Raw genomic sequence first — 6,000 nt, forward strand, 5'->3', positions numbered from 1 at the left:
AAACTTCAGCTGCAATGAGAAACGAAAAAAGGAAACAAAGGATGTTATTTTTCTGAAGTTATTTTGTATTTTCGACTTTTATAAATTAATTCTTCAACTCACTAATAAAAGAACCTAGTTTTTAGAATGAGGAACACTTTAAAAATCTGTTCCAAAATCTTAGTTTTCGGATGGTAAAAACATAAAATAAAGTATGAAAACTAATTTTTCTGTAACCTATTTAAATCTTAATTATTTTGTATTTATTTTTATTTTATTTTTGGTAGTGAATTATTTTGTATTTAGATAACATGGTTTCTATCATAAAAAAAGATAACATAAACATTATGATAAACATATACACGAAAATACTAGTGTTCAAGAACTTGCAAACACAGAGAAAAATGTTCTAATTTACTTGGTTTGACGAGAGAGAAGTAGGTCAAAATAAAATTAGGAGTGTAAATAAGCTAAGATCTGCAAAGTTTGAGTCTAAGATACATTGAAATTGTTAGACTTGAGCTTAACCTATTATATGTTATAGGCTCGGATAAGTTTTGGTCTGACCTTTTTGAAAGTTTCGCAATGTTAGAAAGTTTATTTAAAATCCTTCTTGATTAGAACCTCCAAGAAGCTCAAAGACAACAAGAGAGTGTAATTACTATATGTAAAACTAGGAGACTCCAAATGGAGATGGAACGAAAAGTTGCTACTTTGTTGGGTTTGAAACTTGTTGGAGAGCCTAGCGAAAACAAATTATTCTAAGTGATGCTTGTTTCTAATTTGGAGTCTTTACGGAAATGTAATAAACATGTTGATACACTTCTAAGCTTAAAATAAGCTCAATGCAAGTTTTCACACTTGTGTTAGGTATAGAATTCCCTCCAAAAGTTCTTGGTTGAACCAATTGTGATTTTCATAAATTTTTATAATTTTGCTGTTTAAGAAAAAAATGTGAATCTTATCAAGTAGCTTTTGAAATCTCTTGTGGCGATCAATTTTTTTATTCCTTTATAGAAATGGTGATTATTCATCTCCATGTTCATCTTTCTACTATATTCCACTTTGAAAGTTTTCAATTTCTTTCTTGGTTCTTGCTTTGTGTTTGTAGGGTTTTTTTATGTAAAAATTGCTTGAAAAGTTGAACTCAGTCGTGGAAGGATGCTTTCATCTTGAATATGTTCACATTCTCTAAGGTTCATATCACTTCTACGCTATTTTCTTACCAAAAGCCTACACCACTAGCTTTCATAAATAGTCTAACATATTAATAATCAATGGGGTAATTTTCTATTTTGAAATCTAACACAGCCGTTTTGAGAATCTGACAACATTCTATCTAAATTATATTTTATTATAATTATATAAATATGTCAAAAATTGATGTAGGTTAGTGTATTTAATTAAAGAAAAATTTAACAAATTTATAATTTAACACATTACAAAATTTAATATGATAAAAATAGTAAAAAAGATATATGTTTACTTAAGAAGGTTGGTTTTGTAGTCCTAAAATATTTTTCAATGACATGTAGTTTGACAATTTTACCTAAATATCATTTTAAAAATTATTGACCTTGTTTATTTTTTTTTTGTTGGTGAGAACTTGTTTATTTTTTAAAATTTGAGCTAGCCTCAACATGGCATAGAGTAGGCCATAAATGGATCAAGATCCTCTCCATTTGTAAAGCTCTCTATTTTTCCCATTACCAAATTTAGAAATAAAAATATAATAATGTAACATTTAGTGTGTCTAATTATTTTCTATACACTTTAAAAATTTTTAAAACCATTGAAAGGAAAAATGAAGAGGATCCTAACACGCCATAAAGTCATGTCAGACGACCTAACATACTTACTTTCCTAGTGTAAATCATGCACAGAAGAATTGTAGAGTGGAAGGGGGTGTTCACATCAAGGGAGATTAACCATGAATAGCAAAAACAGGGGAGCAAGTAGCAAATACGTGCCATTTAAAATCTGCGGCCCATTTTTGTGATCCAATACTATTGCTGTTGTACTAAGCTTTCATCTTAAGAAAATTGCTCTTTAGGCTTTCGTTTTTTCTCTCGGCCACCCCGAAAAGAGCAAAATACATCGAAGCTAACTACCGTGCAGAGAGTATGTTTAAATCGATTACACCGATTTAGAAAATGATTGAACCATTCTTAAAAATGTCAAACTACACTTAACTACAGTTGGAGAGCAAACGGTACTTAAGTGCTGCTCGGGGAAGCTTTTGAGAAATTGAAGAAGCATAAAGAGAAATTTCGTCATCTTAAACATCCCCAATAAATCCCTTCGTCTTAGTCCATAAACAAGAAGAAGAAAGATTGTGCTTGTTACAATGATAAAATTTTTTCTTTTACTTCCTTAACATTTTTTTCATATACATTATGTTTTCGGAACCTACTCAAGTAACTTTTCATTAAAATGATATATCATTTTTTTTTTCCTTTCTAGATTATAACTGTTTCCTATTAGCAAAAAAAAGGGATTATGATTGTTTCTAAAAGGTTAATCAAGCAAAGAGGGAACCCTAAAATGTTATTTTTAAAATGATATATTTTTTAATTATGAAGTAAAAAACTGGACTCTTATTTTATGATGCTTCAACAGTTGTGTTTCGTAATCGTAGCATATATTTGAAGTAGAACATTCAACAATGTTTCAATGCGTAAAATGAAGTAGAAAATTGAGTAATCTAAAGCATAACTTCTAAGCAATTGAAAGTTAGTTAGGATACATTTTTAGTAAATACATATGATGTATTAAACTTAAATAATAGAGTTCTCTAATCACTATAACTTGTTGTAAAAGTTTGTTGGGCAAAAATAAGTCATTGTATAATCTGCCGTTTGCATGCATGTTATGCAGTTTGGTGGACCTCATCTCTTCAGTAGGGATATTTGCCAGTTTTTTTTCAAATGATTTGATTAACTTTCATCTCGATCATTTGTAAGGATTGAAATTCGTGAATTTTTGGAACAAAGAAACGTCTCTTGTATAATTTCTTGATAGGATTAAGATTCATTCATGATATTGGTGTTTGAAAGTTTAGATACCAACTTAATCTTTTTTATTTCAATTTTTGGCGGTTTAACCATCCGTTTGTATCACCTTTTCCACCCCTTGATGTTGTTTTATGTGGTTTTTCGTCTATGTTTCTTTGTTTGTGAACCTCGACTTTGTTTTATGCTTGAATGATTTTCATATTTTTATTATTATAATATATTTTATTTAGCTTCTTAGAAAAAATACTAAAAATGATAAGTTTACTTTTAGATTAATTTTTAGAGGTCTATATTCCATCCATCAATGATAAAATTAAGAATTATATTTAAGTTAAATTAAGAGTCATACTAGACTTTTGACCCGTGCATCGCACGGGTTTTCTCGACTATAATAGAGACCAATAAATAATCTTTAACCCGTAAGATCATTGATATGGTAGAAAATATTTTCTTCAAAAAAAAAGGGGAAGCGGATAGAATTGAAATTGGTGTGCAATGTATTTTTTTATATGGAATTTGTTAGGTTAAATAATTGCAAACGTAATAAAGCAAATGAGCGGGAAAAAATTAGGTTAAGTTGCTGCAGACGTAACAAAATTAATTAATAAATAAGGATATATTTAAGCTAGGAATGTAAATGAGTTGATGCGAGTTAACGCTTAAACTTGCGTTTGTAAAATTTAAAAATTAGTGATTTTGCCTTAATTCATTTATTCTAACGAACATAATTAAGAATTTGAACTTTTGTTTTTTGAAAGAACTGAAAATTTGAACTTGACTTGTTGAAAATAGTAAAGGTTGAGCTTGTCTTTGTTTTTCTCTTATAACTTCAAATTTTGCTGCATTTTTGCCATTTTTTTTCTCTTAATTTCCTAAGTTTATGTGCTTCACATGCTTTTGTCAACAAAAAAACGTACTTCACATGTTGGGTCGTCTTGATTTAGTTTTTTCTTCCCGCCAATATATTATATAACTTCTCCAAGGAATTACTTAAACTTTTTTTTATAAGAAATTATAAAGGAAATTACTAATTGTAACGAATCACCTATATTTTTTCTTTGCATAATTCTTCCTCTACTGCTTTTATTCTTAGTTAGAACTTCGGTTGCTAAATGCTGTTTAGTTTATTGTTTATTCAAATCAAGGATAAATAATAAAATAGATTGCCAATAAAATACGTAAGCAAACACCTAAGTCACATGATTTTGTAGTATATAGTCCCATTTTGTATTCCTAAATAAACACAAACATATAGCCAACTTCGTAAAAATCAACTTAGGCTATAATTGGCAAAGTGATAAGCAAGATATTTTTTCTGTTTGGATATTAACATAGAATAAATAATTGATGGACCACCTAAAAAGCCATCACAATTAATAGCTAAAGCCATAAAATTGTATTTCAGGACAATCCCATCAAAGTCACTCATTCCCCGTATGGACAACAAAGGCTTAAAATTTGAAATAGATGAAAAAACCATAGAGTTTAATGTATACATATTATTCATGAAAATATATTATATTGTCAATAAATTACAATCAATCAATGAATGATTTTTTATTAACTTATGAATTAAGTCAAACTTTTATTAATAACTTAATACTTATGATCGATTGATAATGTAAGATATCTTTACATTGATAATGTGTTTTTTTGGTAAACCAGGTAACCTCTGCGCGCAACTGCGGAAATTAATTCTTCGATCATTGTAGGACTCAAATAGACGGCAAATTCTCCTTAAAAGCTTTAACGTTGTTGCATGTTCAAGACTGGATTCGAACCTAAAATATTAGTTAAGATGGAAGAGACTCGTATTATCTATATAAGCGCTCTTGGGTATACATTGATAATGTGTACAAATTAATTCCATAATAATAAAATAATGTACATTAGATGTAGTTTTCTAATCCAAATAAATCAATATAATACATCCAAATGTTTTTTTTAGAAGATTGATACATCCAAATGTTGACATCATTGTCTAATATAATGTTTCAAAGATGTGGGGACGTAGTAGAACCCACTAGCATGTGTGAGAAAGAAGAAGAGTTTTGGATTGCATAAGAATTGACAAGGAAAGAGTGAGAGAGGGTACATAGGTGATTTCAATATAGAAATAACAAAGAGAACCCATAATATAATGTCCTCGAGCTAACAAAACTAAAAAGGCCAACTGCCATTCCCTCTTTCTGATACCATTTCGTTTTCTTGACTTTATTAAAATCGTCCACACACCTACAGCCAGGTATTGGGATTTGAGAGATATTACACCCTCACGTGTATATTATATCCTTGTTGTTCATATATATGCATCTATATGTGCATGCATGTAGCTTATAAAGGAAAATATACGATTCATGGCAGAAATTTAGCATCTATGTATGCATGCATGCATGCATATATACCACAATGTGAGATGTACTAAGGCGGAAAGCAAACCCGTTTATAACTAGAGATGAAAAGAAAAGAAAAAAACGAACCGAACTGCTAAACTGAACCAAATAAAAAAACTGACCATTACTAACAATTCTAAAACTGAACTGAAACAGTTCGGTTCGGTTCAAAACAATTTGATTCGATTCGAAACAGTTTGGTGATCAGTTCGGTAACAGTTCGGTTCGGTTCGGTTCGGAACAGTTTGGTTTTGTTTGGAACAATTCGGTTCAGTTCGAAATACAAACAGTTTGGTTTGGTTCAATTATTTTAAATTAATCAAACAGTTCAATTCAGTTCAGTTTTCATCTCAAACCGAACCATGCACACCCCTACTTATAGCATTTATGACCAATCCTTATTGGTCACTTCACTTGTCTAGAAGATAGATAAGAGTTAGAGCTTTAGTAGTATACCAGGACATTGTACTTTTAAATATATATGATTTGGTTACAAATTGTGTTGTTCATGGAATTTTAATTTAATTCTACAATCTCCAAGATTTCAAGTGAACACCGTTAAACCAACACAATTGGGTTATTAAAAATGGGAGGAAGGAACTAGAGGTTGAAAT

The sequence above is a fragment of the Medicago sativa genome, chromosome 8, assembly GCF_051527215.1.
Source record: "Medicago sativa cultivar Bolivia chromosome 8, Bolivia_mono, whole genome shotgun sequence".
Classification (NCBI taxonomy): Eukaryota; Viridiplantae; Streptophyta; class Magnoliopsida; order Fabales; family Fabaceae; genus Medicago; species Medicago sativa.